The sequence below is a fragment of the Durio zibethinus genome, chromosome 24 (assembly GCF_047325235.1).
Source record: "Durio zibethinus cultivar Kanyao isolate XHJ-2024 chromosome 24, ASM4732523v1, whole genome shotgun sequence".
In the NCBI taxonomy this organism is placed as follows: domain Eukaryota; kingdom Viridiplantae; phylum Streptophyta; class Magnoliopsida; order Malvales; family Malvaceae; genus Durio; species Durio zibethinus.
In genome coordinates this window covers 1,662,235-1,683,539 of record NC_143185.1, presented here as the reverse complement: position 1 = coordinate 1,683,539, position 21,305 = coordinate 1,662,235, and the positions used below count along the sequence as shown (strand labels likewise).

General features: G+C 31.6%; 2 pseudogenes; one reads left to right on the top strand and one right to left on the bottom strand.

The window, feature by feature from the left end:
- Positions 1–13,877: 13,877 nt before the first annotated feature.
- On the top strand, positions 13,878–15,814 carry LOC111316619 (alkane hydroxylase MAH1 pseudogene; annotated as a pseudogene).
- A 31-nt stretch (positions 15,815–15,845) lies between these two features.
- Positions 15,846–17,482, bottom strand: LOC149511808 (chalcone isomerase-like protein 1; annotated as a pseudogene).
- Between the last annotated feature and the right edge of the window lie 3,823 nt (positions 17,483–21,305).

Sequence of the window (21,305 nt, the reverse complement as noted above, 5' to 3'; positions counted from 1 at the left end):
TTCTATACTCTTTTATACGCCTCTTTTCTCTTAAATCAGTAGCTTTTTGCTCATTGGTTTTTTGTGTGTCTTGCTTCTGTTCCAGAGAGTCCCTTTTATAGGGATTGACTAGAAGAGTTTGTGATCAATCCCTATTCCTTTTTGGATGGGGATTCAATCTTTAAATCCAATCTTGACTCTTCTGATTGAATCTTAATCCAATTTTCAGCCAGATAAATCAAAAAAATAAAAGAAAAAATCAAACAAAAATAAATCAAATAAATCAAAAAAATTAACAGATAAATTAAAATTAAATAACAGATAATTACATAAATATTAACAGAAAAAAAAAGAAGAAGAAATAATAATAATAATAAAGATATTTACATATTAATAAATACATAAATACCTAAGATAAAAAATAATAATAATAAAAGAAAAGAAAATAAATAAATATATACATATATAAAATAATAATAATAAAAATAAAATAAAAATGTAAAATAAAAAAAAATAAAAGTAAAAATAAAAATAAAATGAAGAGAAAAATATATATATGTATAGACTTACCCATTTGGACCAGGCCCAATTGATCCGGGCCTGGACCAAATTGGATGTCTACAGCTGTCCCTCTTTGCACATTTTCTGTTAAACAAAAATTGCGCAAAGACGTAGACACCCAATCAAGACTCGACTCGACATTTTTATTTTTTACTTTTTGTTTTTTTATTTTTTTTTGTTTTTGATCCAAGCTCCTTTAAACAGAGGCTCAACGACTTTGAGAAACATAAATGGCCCCTCTAATCAGAGGCTCAACAACTTTGAAAAAATAAATTGCTCCTCTAAACAGAGGCACCACGACTTTTGGAAAGTAAATTGCTTCTCTAAACAGAGGCACCACGACTTTGAAAAATAAATTGCTCCTCTAAACAGAGGCACCACGACTTTGAAAAGTCCACGACTTTGAAAAGTAAATTGCTCCTCTAAACAGAGGCACCATGACTTTGAAAAATAAATTGCTCCTCTAAATAGAGGCCACGAAACTTTGAAAGTAAATTACTCATTGACAATCATGTCCAAAGGAGTTGAAAGTTGTGTTTGAAGGAATTTCAGGAGATTATGCCCAAAGGTCTTATAAATCAACCCTGATACCAAAAGACATCCTATTTTAAGGATTAGGAACTTACCTGACAAGCTTTTTCTTTCTCAATTTTGAAAATGTCTTCACATCTATCTTCTCTATGTGGGATCTTAGAATACCCCTACTTCTTGAATTTATACACTATACTTTTATGAAAATAGTGTATGCTATGCGATGCATATGAATTTCAACGTATGCTATGCAAATGTTGGCCAATTAATTCCTATTCAATGTATGGTACTCAAGTTTCTCAAGCTTTTTTTTTTCTTGGGCGTCAAGCCTTTTGATCCTTTAAAGATCCAATTACACTGCTCTTCTAAGATCAAGCCAGTGTAGCTTTTAATTATCTCTTCCAACTCACATTCTTTCTGTAAGAAATCTCTTCCCAGATTCAATGTCCTAATCAGGAACTGAACATCTCGATTCTGCCTTTTTCACTCTTGACTTATTCAATGTAATGTAAAAAATCTTTTCATGTTGTTATTCATTCATCAATCATTATTTCAAACTCAAAAAGTAAGAATGCATTTGCACATTTCTTTCATGGTGGGGTATTAAGAAGAAAAGAATCTGAATGGTTGAGAAACAGTTATAAGAAAAAGACACAAAGAATGAAATAGAATGTCTCTTATTAGCAAAATGTTGGCAAACTTTGGCCAAGAAAGAATTATAGGGATAAGTGTGGGGACAAAGCCCAAAATGAACAATCAGATAATCATGATAACACATCTTAAAGTTTTTTTTCTGAAAATCCAACCCTCTGATGTATTTAGCAACTTGGAACTCTTCTGAATTTGCTAGCCTCCATATCAGCAGACTTTTAAATTCGATGTTGTATTCTCCTTATTTAAGCTACCTTTTCAGATTTTTAACTTAGACAAACCCCATATGACTCAAACCGCCCTTTTAGGGTTTTCGCCTTGAGTCTTCCTTTTTCATTCACTTTTTCATCTTTTTTTTCATTTTTTATTTTTTTATTTTTTCATTTTTTCATTTTTCATTTTTTTCAAGCATAGTATTTCTTCACAGCATCAGAATTTATAGGATGAGGTAAATCATTTCCATCAATCTCAGTCAGTATCAGCGTTCCGCCCAAAAAAGCTCGTTTCACCACATACGGCCCTTCTCAATTCGAAGTCCATTTTTCTCTGCTATCGTGCTGGATTAGGAAAATTTTTTTCAAGACCAACTCTCCTTCTCGAAAGCAACGGGGTCAAATTTTCTTATCATGAGCCCTCCTCATTCTTCTTTGATATAGCTGACCATGGCACAGTGCAATCAATCTCTTTTTTTCTATAAAATTTAACTGCTCATAATGTTCTCGAATCCATTCAGCTTTTTTCTTCTTTCAAAACTCTCAAAGAGGGGATCTCTACTTCCACTGATAGTACAGCTTTCATCACCTAAACTAAAAAAAATGAGATTACCTCAGTAGAGGTACGAATTGACGTTAGATATGCATGCAATGCAAATGGCAACTTCTCATGCCAATCTTTGTAAGTCTCGATCATCTTCTCCAAAATCTTTTTTATGTTCTTATTGGCTGCCTCAACTGCCCCATTCATCTTCAACGATATGGTACCGAGTTATGATGCTTGATCTTATATTGAGCATATATTTCTTGCATCATCTTGCTATTTAGATTCTTGGTATTGTCTAAAATAATTCTCTCTAAAAGTTTATATCTACAGATGATCTCTTTCTTTATGAACTTGTAAACCACAAAGCGTGTCACACTTGTATATGATGCTACCTCTACCCATTTTGTAAAGTAATCTATCATCACAAAAATGAATCTGTACCTGTTAGAAGTTTTTGGGGTGATTGGACCAATGACATCCATGCCCCACATTGAAAATGGCCATGGTGGTGTCATAACATGTAAAACAGATAACGGAGCATGGATCTTATCAGCATATAACTGGCATTTATGGCATTTACGAGCATAATCAATACAATTATTCTTCATCGTCAACCAGTAATATCATGCTCTCATGATCTGTCTTGCCATCATATGTCCACTAGTATGTGCCTCACATATTCCATCATGCACCTCTTTAATGATTTTTTTCGCTTCAGTCTTATTTACGCACCTCAATAATACTTGATCCCTACTTCTTTTGTACAGGACATCTCCATCCAGGAAAAAGCTCATAGCCAATCTTCAAATGACCCTTTTATCATTTTTTGTTGCTTGCACTGGGTACTGTTGATCTTTAATATACTGTAAGATACCATAATACCAAGGCTTTCCATCTTCTTCTTTTTCTACATTAGAGCAATAAGCTGGTATATCCTTAACATCTAGCTTGATGGGCTGAATGTCAGTATTGTCATTAATTCGAATCATTGCAGCCAGAGTAGCCAATACGTCAGTAATCGAATTCTCTTCTCGAGGTAAGTGGTCAAACTGGATATCTTCAAATTGTTTCGTCAACTCTAGAATATACTTGTGATATGAAACAAGTTTTAAATCTTTCATCTCCCATTCTCCTTTTAACTGATATATAACTAGAGTTGAATCTCTAAACACTTTTAGTACATTCACTTCTCTATCTATAACAGCTTGTAAGCTCATGACACATGCCTCATATTCAGTGATGTTATTTGTGTAATTAAAATTTAACCTCGCTGTTATAAGGCAGTATTGTTCTTTTAAAAAAATTAAAATTACCCCAATTCCATGCCTCAAGGCATTAGCAGCTCCATCAAAATACATTCTCTAATATTTTTCTCCATGCTCCCTTTCTTTCAGTTGAAAAATAGCCATTAAGTCTTCATCAGGGAATTTCAGCTTCATCGGCTCATACTCTTTAGTAGCACGATCTGTAAGAAATTCTACTATAGCGCCTTATTTTATTATTTTTTGGCTCACGTATATAATATCATATTCTGAGAGCATTACTTGTCATCTAGCGATTCTTTCAGACAAAGAAGGCTTCTCGAAGATATACTTAATGGGATCCAGTTTCGCTATAGCCACGTAGTGTGATAGAGCATATACTGTCTGAGTCTTTTGGCAGTCCACGCCAATGTACAACATATTTTTTCCAATGAATAATACTTGAATTCATATTCCGTGAATTTTTTACTCAGATAGTAAATAGCTCTCTCCTTTTGGTCAGCCTCTTCTTGCTGCCCCAGCATACATCCCATTAAATTTTCACATACAGCACCAATACTGGAGGGTTCGATAAATATTGCTTGATTTTATCAAATGCCTCTTGACATTTTTCATTCCATTTCCCAAAATTATTCTTACGGAGAAGCTTAAATATGGGATCACATTTGTAAGTAAGCTAAGAGATAAATCGAGAAATATAGTTCAATTTTCCCAGAAAACCTTGAACTTTCTTTGGCGTACTGAGAGGTGACAGATTTTGAATGGTCCGTATCTTATCAGGATCGACTTTAATTCCTCTTTCACTGACCACAAAGCCTAGCAACTTCCTTGACTTTACCCCAAAGGTGCACTTGGCTGGGTTTAATTTGAGCTGAAATTTTCTCAATCTCTCAAATAATTTTCTGAAGCTAGTGACATAATCTTTATCCTCACAAGACTTTGCAATCATATCGTCTACATACACCTCAATCTCTTTGTGCATCATGTCATGGAAGAGTGTTACCATGACCCTTTGAAATGTTGCCCCAATATTTTTTAACCCAAAAAGTATGACTTTGTAGCAAAAGGTTCCCCACATGATCATAAAAGTAGTCTTTTTCATATCATCTACAGCCATTTTTATCTGATTATACCTTGAGAAACCATCCATAAAAGAGAAAATTGAATGCTTAGCCGTGTTATCTACCAGTGTATCAATATGAGGCAAAGGAAAGTTATCCTTTAGGTTAGCCTTATTCAAGTCCCGATAGTCTACACACATTTGTACTTTTTCATCTTTCTTAGGAACTGAGACTATATTGGCTACTCATTCTGGATACTTAGCCACTTGTAGAAAACCTGCATCAAATTATTTTTTCATCTCTTTTTTAATCTTTAGTAGCATTTCAGGCTTCATCCGTCTTAGTTTCTGCTGAACTGGCTTACATTCTAGCTTTAAAGGTAATTTATGCTCCACTATCTCTGTGCTCAACCCTGGCATATCTTGGTAAGACCAAGCAAATATATCTACAAATTCTTGAAGTAGGTCTACCAATCATTGTCTATCTTCTGATAAAAGTGAAGTACCCATTCTGACCTCTTTCTTATTCTCTTCATTTCTCAGATTCATTAAGTCCATTACCTCCTGATGAGGCTCAATTGGCTTATTTTCTTGTTCAATCATCCTCATTAGGTCTGGAGGCATAACATATTCTTCAGAATTCTCTTCATTGTCAAGTTCATCAGTGTTAATTGAATTCTCAAAGCTAACCTCTTGATTGTTATCATGATTATCTTCATGTTCATTTAAAGACCTGAAATTGAATGAAATGAGATATGTTGGCAAGATGTGCTTAAAAAGATAGAAATAATGAAGACACAAGAAGAAATGAATGAAAATGCATGCTTTTTAATTTTTATTAAAAATAATAAATGATGAATGGCCCAAACAAAAAAGATCACCCCAATGCCTTGGGCAATAGCTATTGAGATGTTACAATTACACTATATTAGAATCAAAAGTCACAGGCATCTCGATGGCACTCTAATTATTCAGCTCATAATCTGATGGACAAAGGCGAACCTACTCCTCTTAATTAAGCCCCACTTCATCTTCACTTATAGCATTCACATTATGATTCGATAAAAGATTTTCACTAACATTCGATGTAGTCACCTCTCCCGTATCAAAGCAAATCATTCCGTCCTTGATCAACCGTTGCACTTTGTGTTTCAGGGTGGTACAATTTTTGGTAGAATGACCAGCAATCCCATAATGATAGTCACAGTGGGCTGTGGGATCGTACCACTTGAGGTAAGGTGGCTTAAGGGGTTTCAATTTATTTGGAGCAATCAAATGACTGTTGTAAAGCTCCTTATATAATTTTGTATAAGTCATTGGAATTGGGTCAAACACAGGTTTCTCACGAGTAGTTCGTTGTTCTCGCGATCCACCAATGGGGTTAGTTGGGCGACTTTGGAGTTTTGGGGTAGGTTGAGTGTTAGGATTGTACATGGTATTTTGAGGCCTATGAGGGGTTTGATATGTTTGGAGGTATGGTGATTGTGCAAATGATTGGTATAGATGAAAGGAAGTGTTATTTACAGTAGGGTAATAAGACAGATATTCTGGTGGTGAGTATGGTGGATAGCCTCCAAATTACTATCTATCAAAGCTCACAGCCTTAGCTTCAGTTTTGTTCTTCTTCGGGACTCTCTTGCCAAGTGCTTCATTTTCTTCTAGCTTACCATTCTTGATGGCACTCTCAATGATTTCTCTCGAAATTATCATATCAGCAAAGTTTTTCATTGCATTCCCTATCATTTTTTCATAATAGAGAGGCTTCAAAGTGCTAACAAATAGCATTGTGGTCTCTTTTTTAGTCAGTGAAGGTTGTACCTATGAAGTTATATCTCTCTATCTCTGGGCGTATTCCTTAAAAGACTCATTTACTTTTTTTTCTAGATTTTGTAAAGACAAATAATCAGGAGCCAAATCGATAATGTGTCGATATTGACTGATGAAGTCATGAGCCATATCGCTCCAAGAGTGAATGTGGGTCCTATCGAACTGACCATACCACCTGGCAGCAGAGCCAGTAAGGCTATCTTGGAAAACATGCATCAAAAGTTTTTCATCATGAGCATGAGCTGCCATCTTCCTGTAATACATGGTGATGTGGGTTTTGGGGCACTTTGTACTATCATATTTTTCAAATTTTAGTACTTTGAACTTATAAAGAATAATCACATCAGGAACTAGGCAGAGCCCAACAGCATCAACTGACCCATAAAAGCTAAATCCTTTCACAGCTCGTAGCCTTTGCTCTAGCATGCTAATCTTGAAGCTTTCCTGAACTTCCACTCTTATCTTTTCTTTCTCCTTCTCTTTCAAATCATCTAGATCAAAAATTGGTTATACTATCTTTTCAGTGAAGACAGGATTTACATAGCTATTATACTACCCTGGGTTGGAAGCTGATGGCATTCCAGGATATGTTGGATATGCGAAGTGTTGTAACGGAACCTCTTGTGCAGACTGGGCTTGCGGTGGGCCAAAACTGAGAGGATATAAAGGGTCAGCCACCTCTTGCAATGGGGAAACTTGTTGGCTTGTATTTTTTTCAACTCATTTTCCCTTATTCATCTTATTGAGAGCATCCAAAATTTTGCTCACTTTCAATCTTCTCCTGTGCTTTTGCTATCTTTCTGAATCTATGAGAATTTTTTTGCTCCATTTGTCTTGCTCTAGATCTTGTGTTGTATCGATGGACAGGATTCTCGTTAGATGGAGTTATCTTTGAACCTTGAGTACCATACTTATGATTAAAAACGTTATGCTATGCTTTATGTATGATGCTTTGATGCACGAACGAAACATACATTTTCTTGAATGAAATCTAATATGAAATGGATGCAAATGATTGTGTTAAAATATGATCATGAAAGTAATGCAGATGCATACAATCAGACAAACAACATAGTTAGTTCCATAGATGAAATGAAAGTGATGCTGATGCATAATGTTACATATAAAGTTAAACAATCAAAATGATTAGATAAACACCCTTTTGTGTCTTAATTTCAGGGTATATCTATCATTGGATAGAAAGGGCTCTATCCTAGGTTTAGGTACTCTTAAGGTTCACTATATGCGATTTCAAGGTCAAAGTCTAAAGGTCCTCAAATTGCTCCTTACATCTTTGTCCATCACAGACTAGTAAGGCACCACAATCCTCACCCATTACGGGCTACAAGTGAAAAAGGTTCAATTTGAATGGGAGTATTTCACTAGCCACTGCGGAGGCATTAGACCTCACGAAAGCAATAGGTACTTTACTCCCTCCTAGAGGGACGGAGCTCAGGTGTAGAGCTCATGTTATGCACATGCATATGAATGACATAATTAACAAGGTAAATAAACATGAATGAATAATAACACATATATACAATAGGTTCAATTTTATTAGGCTTTTGGATAACACAAATTATTTGCTGGCCTGACTCTCAAAGTCCCCAGTGGAGTTGTCAAGCTGTCATAACGTCTAGATTCGGGGATCTATCGCTAGACATTGACTTTTAGGGAGTCGCCATCAATCTTTTTTATCTAGGTGCGATTGGCCACCTAAGGAATCTGTCCTTTCAGGGAACACCTAAGTTTAAGGGTCCCTAAAAGAATAGGTTCAGGTCTACTAACCAGAATAGGGTTCGGGAGTTCGGTTACGTGAGGAAGGTTATAGCACCCTCACAACGCCCATCAAAAGATGATACCAGCTTAAATTTGTGTTATCCAATGAGCCTTAAAAATTTACCAAATGATTAATTATTGGAAATTATTCTCAATTGACTCTAATACTTTTAGCAGAAAATTGAGAAAATCCCCTCACCTCAAGAGTATGCAAGAAAAACTACTGTTTCACTTATGGAGGCTCCGTCGTCGGATTATTTAAAAAAAATAAAAATCAAAATCAAAATAAAAAGGAAGAAAAGAATGATTGTTTTTGTGTAGGAAAAATTGATACTTTCAACTTTTCCCAAAAAATATTCTTTTGAAACTTTAATTTCGAGAAAAATTGATACTTTCAACTTTTCTCCAAAAATATTTTTTGGAAACTTTGATTGTCGAGAAAAATTGATACTTTCAACTTTTTCCCAAAAATGTTTTTTTGAAAACTTTGATTTTCAAGGAAAATTGATACTTTCAACTTTTCCTTAAAAACTTTTTTTTTTTAAATTTTATTTTTAAGAAAAATTGATACTTTCAACTTTTCTCCCAAAATATTTTTTGGAAACTTTGATTTTTAAGGAAAATTGATACTTTCAACTTTTCCTCAAAAATTGATTTTTTTTTGAAAATTTATATTTTTTTTAGATTTTATTTAAAGAAAATAAAATAATAAATAAAAGTGAAAATAAAAAAAGAGTAAAACAAAAATAAAAGTAAAATAAAGATAAAAGAACATTAAATAATCCTAATTTAATAAATAAAATAAAAAAACAAATAAATAAATATAAAAAGAAAAAAAAAACCTGGAGCGGCTCGGAGTACGGCTCGGCTCGGTTCAAGGAAGAAAAACAGCTCAGAGAAGTGGCTCGAAGAAGCGGCTCAGTTCGGCTATCGGCTCGAAGGGGAAAAAACACGCACGGGTCGAAAGTTGGTCGACGCTCGGGTCGGGTCAGATTTCGACAAAACGCGCGGATCTTCTGGGTCACTTAAGGCAAAAACGACATCGTTTTGGAAGGGTATATAAGGCTGTTTCCTTCATTTTTTTGGTAAAAAGCTTCTCCCTTCTCTCTCTTCTTCCTTTTTCCTCTCGCTTCTCTTTAAACGACCGAAGAACTCCGGTTGAATGCTCATCGGATTCTGAAATTTTTCGTCGAAATCTGGGTTTTTCGTCGAAAGTTCATCGAAAAGTTAGTCGATTTTTGGGATACTTCACCGAAAATTGGACAGCTCACCGAAAACTTCAAAGTTGGTCAGAATTGTCGTCGAAAAATTCAACCTTCGTCAAAAAAATCACCGGAATCTGAAATTTTTCAGAAATTCCTAGAAAAAAAATCTCCAAAAATTTTTTGCTAATTCCTAGAACACTTCTAAACCTTTTCTTAGCCTTCTATACTCTTCTATACGCCTCTTTTCTCTCAAATCAGTAGCTTTTTGCTCATTGGTTTTCTGTGTGTCTTGCTTCTGTTCCAGAGAGTCCCTTTTATAATGATTGATCAGAAGAGTTTCTGATCAATCCCTATTCCTTTTTAGTTGGGGATTCAATCTTTGAATCCAATCTGGACTCTTCTGATTGAATCCCAATCCAATTTTCAGCCAGATAAATCAAAAAAATAAAAGAAAAAATCAAACGAAAATAAATCAGATAAATAAAAAAAAATAACAGATAAATTAAAATTAAATAACAGATAATTACATAAATATTAACAGGAAAAAAAAAGAAGAAAAAAATAATAATAATAAAGATATATACATATTAATAAATACATAAATACCTAAGATAAAAATAATAATAATAAAAGAAAAGAAAAAAATATATACATATATAAAATAATAAAAATAAAATAAAAATGTAAAATACAAAAAAAAGTAAAAATAAAAATAAAATGAAGAGAAAAAAAAAATATATATATATATATATGTATAGACTTATCCATTTGGACTAGGTCCAATTGATCTGGACCTAGATCAAATTGGGTGTCTACATATAACATAAAACTAAGGGGGTGTTAAATGCATTTTATTTTTTCTCTTCACATTTTGCCCTTTTTATTTAAATTTTTTGTAAATAAAATTATTTAATTAATTTTTTCATAATTTTTTGGAGTTTTATAATTTTAAAAAAATGAATCGTTGAAAAGTTATATAATTTTTTGAAAATAAATTTTTAAAATTTATAAATTTTTTTAAAAAATAAAATTTGAAAAAGTCATATAACTTTTAAAAAATTCATTTTTCAAAAAGCGAAATAGTACAAATTTTAGTTAAAATATTTTTAAAATTTTTACTGTCCCACTTTCTAGAAATAGAATTTTGTAAACATGTGTGAAGAAAAAAATTAATTAACTAATTTCATTGCTAAAAAATTTTCAAAAAAAAAAATTGAAGAGTGAAAAATAGGGATGGCAACCCAACCCGCTCTGATGGGTTCCAACTCGATTTGATCTCTTAGGTTAGTTTTTTTTTTTTTTTAAATCAAATTTCGGGTTAAGTCGAGTGGAATAATAATTTAAAAAAATCGAGATCAAATTTTAGACAAATTTGACCTGATTTAATTTGATATATATATAATATTTTTTAATTAATTATTTAATTTTATATTTATATATATTTATATTTATATTAAAAATAATATTTTATTATTTTAAATAAGATCGAACCAAATACAATTTATATAATATCATGTCAGATCGAATTCAAATAAAAAAAAATCTTCAAATCTAATCGAGTTTGAATATTATAAATATAAAATCAGATCAGATTCAAAATAAACAAAACTCGTTTCAATCCGACCCGACCCGTTGCCGATTCTCGGTGAAAAAAAGTTTTTGAATAAGCAATGGTGTTTTCCTTTCTCATGTATCCAAAAGCGTTGTAGGGTCCAATTTTTGCACCCTTACTTGCATTAGACATCGATCCTAACTCTACCTGTTGGATTTCCACCTATTCCTAGACCAGGCCGTGCTGTACAGGCATTTCGTGCCTACAAGCATTTGCAAGTTCCAAAAATGGCTTCAAATTGGAGGGGAGAAAAAAGTTGAGTGATGCAGAAAAGATCCTTGATGATTTTGTTTACAATTGCATTTCATCAAGGAGAGAGATTCAAGAGAAACAAGGCTCAAGTGCAGAAAGAAGAATTTGACTCATTGACATCTTTTCAGGTTTTTCTGGATTATTGCAACAAATCCATCTGTGAAACCAAGATTGTTGAAGATATCAAAAGAAATTCTTCAATCTGCAAAGACAGCAACATGATATTCTTAAGCGAGGAAGAGCTTAACAGATTCATATACTAGCATGCAGTCTTCTTGAAACATTAAGCCTATATCCACCAAAAACTGCCACCACCAAACAGTAAGGGTGAAAAAAAAACTGAAAATCGAAAATCGATATAAAATCATTCAATTCGAATCGATTTTTTTTATTCGATTCAAATTAAATTTAAATATTATATATATATGTATATAAATTAGGATTGGATTAAATTTTAAATCGATAAATAAAAAATTAAAAAAATTGAATGGAACCGATTTATATATTTTTATTAATTTTCATATATGCATTAAGTTTTTATAAGATAAAAATATTAATTTTATATTAACGTCTATTTAAATTTATTAAAATTTTATATTAAAATAATATATAAAAATAAAAAAATTTAAATTTAAAAATCAATAACTCAAATCAAATTTGTAAATTTTGATTCGGTTCGAATTGAATTATATAAAAGATTGGTTCAAATTTAAATTAAATTTTAAAAATTCAGAATATTATATAATATCTATAAAAAAAATCAAATCAAATTTGATCCGATCTATATCGTTATTATCCCAATAAAAAAGCAATTCAACCTCACATCCTTCCAAGTGGTCATTGTAAATTGATTTGCTCTTCAATTATATTTGTTATTTGTTCATACTAATGAAAAAAATGTTTTACAGAAATACAATAGCATCCTGAGACAAGATTACTGTAACAAAATACTAAAATTGATAGCTAGATTAGAAATTCTACACATAGAATCAGAGCAGATACAGAAACTCTACACATCACAATTCACATGAAAAATGGGTTGAAGGCCAGAATCAAGAAAAGATATGTTTAATACATTGGAGATTAGGCAGATCTTGACGTCATTGTCTGGTTGTTGCGATATCGTTTTCAAGTAGCTGCGTGTTACATCTTTGATTTTATGTTATGCTATAATTGTGGTTTTTATGTTATGCTATAATTGTGGTTTAAATATGAATGAAAATGATGGCCATCTTGAGAATATAGTTGTACTATATTTAAACCCGTTGAGAACTGCAGCCTATTTTAGGGATCTTATTGATTTTGTGGCATTTTATTTTAGTCTACTTATTGACTACTTCTAAAAGTTGTAGGTAACCTTAGAGTTGGTATCGGATCGGGTTCGGGGGTTGTTTGCTCCAAACCCGACTCGACTTTATATATTATCAAACTCGAACTTGATCCAACCTATTTTTTTTTTGTTTTTTCATATTGAATTCGAACTCGATATTATATAAACAGTACTCGATTCGACCCGAAATTAATAAAATATTATTTTAAAAAATATAAAATATTATTTTTTAAGTATAAATATTTAAAAATATCATTATATAAATATATATTAATTAATTAATTAAAAATAATTTTTTATATAATATCGGGTCGGGTTGAGTCGGGTTTGTATAAAATCCGAACCGACTTCGATTGTTTCATAATCTTACCCGACCTGAAACCTGAATTTTGAAAAAAAATTTTCACCTCGTAAGATCGGATTGGATCGAAACCCATCGAGGATGAGTTAAATTGTCGACCCTAGATAACCTACTTTAGCATATACTAACTCTATACTTTTAGAATTTAAAATTTTCAATAAAAAACATCTTTCATATTATAAGTTATATATATATACATATATATATAAAAGAAATTGTTATTTGAGAATCTAAAAAAAAAAATTATAAGTATTAAGATTTGAATTATAAATTAATTGGATATCACTTTTTGACCTCATGAATCAGATATTTGGTTAAGTTTCAAGTTCATCATAAGTTCAATTTCTTTTTTTTTTTTTAATTTTCAATCATTTTTGGAATTTTATTAATTTCTTATACCTTGTAAATGACTATCTAAGCTTTGGCTCATGGCTCATATTTTACACAACAAATTATATAAAAAATAAATAAATCTACACCTGTCTCTTCTTTTTCTTTATGTATCAAGTATATGGTATATCAAGTACCAAATAATTGAAAATTTGGACAAAAAAAAAGCTTTCTTGAAAGAAAAAGGAAATTGCTTATGACAATGAGGTGAACATTTATTTAATGTTAAAAAAATTGTTTCAGTGATTTCAGGAATTATAATAAATATTTAATGCTTAAAAAGCCTAAATTTTTTAAGCCAAACAAAAAAGATTGTAGATGGATTTGGATGAGGGTATGATCTGTTCAAGTCAGGCCAAGTCAGGTCTAGAGGCCAGAAATGATTGTGAAAAACAAGACCCTGTTGGCTTTATTAAAAAGCAGCTTGGAAAAGCCTGGAAGATCATAACCAAAAAAAAAAAGAAATGCTGTTTGCCAAAAACTCCAAAAATGGCAGTTGACATGCTTATAGCAATTCTCTTCATCTTCTTTTTTCTGTGTCTTGGCCATCGGCTTAAAAACAGAAACTCTTTGGTCACAAATTGGCCTATTGTTGGTATGTTGCCAGCACTTGTTTCCAATTCAGATCGAATCTTTGACTTTTTAACTGATATGGCTACATCCCACGGCGGAACTTTCAAGTTCAAAGGACCCTGGTTTCCTAGCTTGGACTTTGTTGTCACTAGCCATCCACTGAATGTAAACCACATTTTGTGCAGAAACCATGATAACTATGAGAAGGGTCCAGAGTTCAGGGAAATTTTTGAGCCCTTTGGAGAAGGAATAGTCACTTCGGATTCACATGTATGGAAAAGCCAAAGGAAAGCTTTGCAGTCACTCACGAAGAATAACAAGAAGTATGCGATGTATTTGGATCGAATTTTCGGGCAAAAGCTGGAGAAAAGTCTTATCCCTGTCCTTGAACATGTGATGAAACTTGGAGTTGAAGTAGACCTTGAAAATTTGCTTCAGCGGTTCGACTATGACCACATATGCTTGTTAGCATTAGGCATCGACCCCAACACTCTATCTGTTGAATTTCCAAATGTTCCAAGCAAAGTGGCCTTTGATGAAGTAGAGGAGGCTTTGCTTTACAGGAATCTAGTGCCTAAAATGGTTTGGAAAATCCAGAGATGGCTTCAAATTGGAGAGGAGAAAAAGTTGAGTAAAGGGTTAAAAATCGTGGATGATTTTGTGTATGGTTGCATTTCATCAAGACGAGAAAAGTTAAGAAGCGAAACAACAATGGAAGACGATGATCAATTCGATTTGTTGACAGCTTTTATGGTCGAAGAAGAAGGATCAGAAATGAGTGCTTTTGGAAAATCTGACAAGTTCCTAAGAGACACTGCTTACAGTTTCATAACAGCAGGGAAGGACACCATAAGTATTGGCCTGACTTGGTTTTTCTGGCTTATTGCAACACATCCATCTGTTGGAAACAAAATTTTGGAAGAGATCAAAGCCAATTCTCCAACAAGCAATGATGGGAACTTAGTCTCTTTTAGTGTGGAAGAGCTGAACAAATTTGTTTACTTACATGCTACCTTGTGTGAAACATTGAGATTATATCCACCAGTACCTGTCAATAACAAATCTTCAATCGAATCAGATGTTCTTCCAAGTGGCGATCGTGTCCGTCGAAACACAAGGATCCTTCTTTCTGTCTATTCAATGGGAAGGAGTGAAGAAATATGGGGAGAAGACTACTTGGAATTCAAACCAGAAAGGTGGATTTCGGAGCTCGGAAATATTGTTCATAAACCATCTTACGTGTTCGTACCATTTGGGGCAGGACCAAGAGTTTGTTTAGGCAAGGACATGAGTTTCAAACAGATGAAGACAGTGGTAATTAACGTAATTCGGAATTATCAAGTTGAATTGGTGGAAAACCAAACTGTTGCACTAAGCAGCAAGGCCATTGCACTTCACACCGAACATGGTTTGAAGGTGAGAATCAAGAAGAGATGCGTTTAACTAATAGGAACTGAGTGAAAGATATGCTAAATAATGTTTCATTGGAAGCCCTGGTTTGAATGTTTCAGAAAATAAGTTGTAGCATCCATACATCATTTATAAATGTATTAATAAGGCTGTTTTTAGCTAAAATAATAATGAGAATAATTGGATTTCTTATGGAGGAGCTATTGTTGAAAGAAATGAGTTCTGAAATCGATGATGCAATAGCATTTAGTAGAACTGAAACCTTGAATTGAATTACATCTTTGAGTGCAAAAATGAAGTTCTGCCGAAATACTCTGTGGAATACTAACCCTAAGCAGCTGCATTTGCGTTATCATTATTCTTATTAAGCAGCTGGTCAGGTCAGCCAAAATGAAGTAGACCTGAACCTTATTCCTTGAACCTAGCTAGAATCTAGAAGAGAGAAAGCAGAGACATCCCAAATTTATCTTTGGCATCCTTGTCAAGGGCATCATCTCCCAGATACATGTGGATATAGGCCCTGCAGAGAAGTTCACTCTCAACCTTGCTCACTACCTCACCCATCACTGCAACCTTTGGAAACAAACAACTTTTTGTTACATTTCTGTATCTAACTATACATTTAAGCTATCAGAATACAGTAATTCATCTTTGAACACTCACCTGTTGGTTGAAGAACATATCCTGGAAGCCAAGAAATTTCAATGAAAGAACCTGGTGTTAGCTTGATGTCGTCTGATGCTTGTCCCATGACCCTATCATCAACAGCAACAAGTAATTTGAAGCGAGTTCGACTCAAAACTGAGTAGAAATATCAGTAAGAAGTGTATAATGGTTACTACTTGTTTGCTAGCTCGTCATTCTTCTTCCCACCAGTTAGTTTTTTTATGGATGCTCCAAGACCTTCATCAAAGTTCTCTCTCACCATGCTCATGGTGAGGCCAGAAAATAAGAGGCAGAATCAGTTATGAAAAGTTCTTGATTTCACCATGGTGACTCTAATTGGATAAATATGCTCAATGTAGAAGTTTGGACAAATTTCCATCTGAATTCTAGGTGCTGAGAAGGAAATTTACTTCAGTTAATTGACTGTTTGATTCACATTCAGTTAGATTATTGATCACGTTGTAGAACAGCCAACAAGTTCTTCTTTGCTGTCTTGTCTTGATAGGTACTATGTTAGTAGTGACATCAAACTGCTACATAAGGCTAACAGCTGTTAGTTTCAGCTGCATAAAATATAAAACTTAGATGAATTAAATACTTGGGATTTTGCAGAAGTTTACCAAAGCCATAAATCTTGATGCCCATGCCAAGCATAGACTTCTTCCTGAGATCAACAGCGTTCAACTGCTTCCCATCATCCAATTTAACTGGAAAAGAAACCCCAGTCTTCGGTTCAACTTCAACAGCCACCTCGTCTTTCTTTGCCTATTCCTTTGGCACCTCAACTCCTGCTGTTTCGTTCTCATGAACTTTCCCATTGGTTTTGTCTTCAGCAGCCTTCATCCCATTTTCAGAGTCAACTTTCTCTGTTGGCATCTCATCCTTGGCAATGACATTCTCAGCAGTGCTTGCCATTAAACTGTAACAACTTAACACAAAAGAAAAACAGTAAGAAGGTTATGTTGGTTGGAAATTTAAAGAGAACCAATGGCTTTATATAGATAGAAGAAGTAAATGAAAGATAAGAAAATTTAATTGGCAATTTTTAGGCATTTCGATCTCACAGACCTACCTTGGTTTCAGCATCAGATAAGGGGAAGTTAATTGTGCAATTCAGTTATTGATTGACCCTCAAAAAAGCTACATGAACCAGGCTAACATTCACTCTTTTTCATTTCTTCATTTGGAAAGGAATCACGCATATCAATGGAGGCACAGACTCTTCTGCAATGTTGACTCATCTGAAAATTATTAAGTGCTTCTGATGTTTCCATTCGTTGTCAACTTTGAACTGCTCAATCTTTTTACTTATGAAGTTAAACAAATGGCAACTTTACAACTTCATAGAATCTGAAAATCTACCAAGCTCTTTGAGTTTACAAGGCATAGAGGACAAAATTCAAAATTGTATGAGTCCCAACATGGTCATATGATGGATTCCATTTTCATCCCAGAGGATGATAGTTTCTTCCTTTAACAATAAAATATTTTGACAAAAGAATTTTTTATGTGAATTATAAAAAAAAAAAAAGAAATGTTCTCATATTATTAATTGTCAAATAAAAGTTACCAATTTGAAAGGAAATTATTTTTCATTGTGTAACCTAAAATTGCATATACCAACAAAAATAGTTACTTAGTTCATTTAAGATTTATCCATGGTTGTGTAGTTGATGATGTGAAAGTATTTGATGTAAATATCTTTGGGGAATTTACATAAGTTTTGAGCCAACATAAAAGTTAAAGATTTGTTAGGTAAAACTCCATGCCAATGCTACTAATTTGATAAAAAATACGAAAAAAATTCATAAACTACTCTTAACGAGTGCTATCATAATTGTTTTAGCTTATCTCATTTTAGTTACATTTTAGACCACTTAAAACATACAAAAATTTTATTTTTTTTTTGCTTTTTAATTATTAACATAATAATCAATAATCATGTAATTTATTGATGAAATATTAAATTTTTAATTTGAGTGATAAATTAAAATTTTAAGTACTATCATATTCATTTTAATTTTATCTACTTTATTCACAAATTAGGCCACCTAAAGAGTTTTTTTTTTTCCTCCTAATTATTACTCAAAACTAAAATAATAACTGACGGTCGTGTGATATATTGATGGAATATTAAAATTTTAATTTAAATGGTAAAATTAAAATTTTTACTGCTTTTTAAGTGTAAAAAAAATGCTAAAATAGTAAATTTAAACCTACTCCTTTGACTTGTACATAATCTTTGATGGTTTTTTGCTTGTGAAATTTGGGCTTTTGCAACTGACCAAAACATAACCAACTTATTCTTCTTCAAAACAAAAACTCATGTGTCCAACAATGGCTGAAAACCGGCCAATGCTTCTGCAAAAACCGGTTTGTCTGAGATTGGTTCACGCAACGGCTCAATTCTTCCGCGAACTCCTTTATTAACTACTATAAAACAGAGCAAAGGGTTGATGAAGCTGTCGAAACCAGACATAAAACAAAACATGCCAATCAGGAGAACATTCAGTAAAACATAAGAGGAAAAGGGCAAAGACACAACAAACCTCAAAAAAACCGAAGTAAAACATAAGAAAGAAACCCATCAACAACAAAACCATGCATGATAGAACAGGAAACAAAGGGAATTTAAAAAAAAAGTCATAAATTAAATATTTATAGAAGAACAAAAAATGGGTTAATTCATACATAAAATTATAAGTGCTAGGAACATTTTAAAGTAAAAAAGATATAGCGATTCACAATAAAATCAAAATTATCTGGATCATTTAGTTCGAATTGATGCAAATAAGGAACAAGTTTGACGAAACATGTGAGAAGCAAGTGGAAGGTGCAAGAAGCTATCTTTCCTGCCCTACTTATCTTTTAACATCCAAAAGCTGCTAACATTTCCATCACATGAATACCCAATTGTCAATCTACAAGTGGTTTCTTTCTATATTATTGGCTTTTGCTCAAGCCTTTTTAATTTATCAACAATCGTGTCGTCTTATGATAAAAAAACATAACGATAAAGGATAACCATATTGATAACCATTTTTAGTGAAAAAATTTTTTGGTTGTCTTATATATCTCTTTCCATATTGATCTAAGCATTTGTAATAGAATTTAAGTAACAAGTTGTAAAAGCAGGCATAATTTCGCCCTGTCTAATCAAAACTTATACATAACTAGATGCATTAATGTCTAAATTTTGAAGTCAAAACTGAAAGGTCAAAAATTCACCGACTTTACACTGCCGTTTCACAAGTTTCATCGCCAAAAGTCCAAAATGTCACCAGCAAAATAAGTGTTGGTGACTTTTCTTTATCAAAAGGTAATTTTAAATATAAGGATATGACAATAAAAAATAATAATAATAATAATTTTGATAAAAATAAAAAATATATATTGTGTTTAAAGTATAGATAAAAATTTAATACAATAATTTTTTATTTTATAAATATTTAATTATAATTTGAATATAATATAAATTATTAAATTATTATTATTATTATTATTATTTAGGAGAAGGCAATTAGCAAAGGACAAAAAGGCTTAAAATTCCATTATTATTAACCTTAAAAAAAAAAGAAAGTCCATTATTGTTGGTTTTTGTGTTTTGCTGCAAATCCAAAATTGATTCGGACCCACTTTTACATTATGGATTCCATCAAATTTTTTTCAGCCCACCGACATGGTGTTTTTTTAAGCCCTTTGTGTGGAAAACAAAATTAGTTTGACCTAGTCAAAAATCTGGTTATAATTTCTAACTTTTTTTTTGGGTTTTCAAAAAAAAAAAAAAGGTGACAAGGTTACACTATTATAATTATTTGCCCCAAAAAGCCTTGCATGATAATTAATTTTTTTTATAAAAAATAATGCATAAATAACAAATTTATGTAAAATTTTAAAAAATAACTTGTTAAATATTCATAGAAATTAAATACGAAAAATTAAAAATAAAGGTGTATTTGATAATTTATTTTTATTATCAAAATAAAATTTTGAAAAATTTTAAAAATTGTTAGAAGCGAAAATGATTTATATTTTATGTATTATTAGTATATAAATATTATATATTATCAATATATTATATATTGTTACCTAATTAATTGATAAATTTAACGAGTTATGAATTCTTAGAGATAAATATTAAAAATTATTTAATTAAATAAAAATAATTATTAATTTTTTGTCAACTTTCTCATCCAAATAAAAAAAATTTTTCTTAATACTTTCCTTCAAATTAAACACACATTAAGGACTAATTTTAAACTACATCTTTAACTTTTTTTCTTAGCATTTTTTGTTGTTTTATTTACTTTAGATATTATATGATTTTTTAAATATTTTTTATTTTAATTTTATATATTAATAATATATCAAATATAAATTCGATGAAAAAAATAAAATTACAATATTTTGAAATTGTTTTTTTTTTTTTTTTTGCATTGTTATCACATGAACATTGTTCATCTATTTCACTGTTTTTAATTTCATATTCAACAAAACACCAATTTTCCATTAAGACTAGATTTTAGCTTATAGTGAAACAGGATCATTGAGATTTGATTTGAGCTAATTGGATGGGTAGTTGTACTTTTCAATCTCGCAATCAAAGTCATGTCGTCCAATGTGTTCTCTTTTATGTAAGCTAGATTAGGTGAAATATTAAAGTCAAAAGATAAATATCATTTTTCAATTATATTAATTACCCCCTCTTTGACCAACAATCAAAAAGTTTCACTTTCCTTGGCTTAAAATCTTCTTTGTTAATGACTTATCAATCATATTTATTTCAAGCATAAATTATTTAAAACATCTTAACTTAAAATTTAAATTTAATTTAATTGAATTATCACTCTTAAAATATGACATTTAATATAAAAAATTTTAAATTTTCACACCTATAACTTTTTTTTTAATTCTTCTAATACAATATTATTAACCAAAAAAAAACTTAAAATAAAATTTAGTTGTGTTAATTAAAGTACTTATGAAAATAATTTACAAATTAGTATGATTCCAATTAGTAATTTAATTTTTGCTCGAACCAAATGTTTTGTAAAGGATATATTTATTTTGATTTTACCTAATAAATATTTTTTGTAA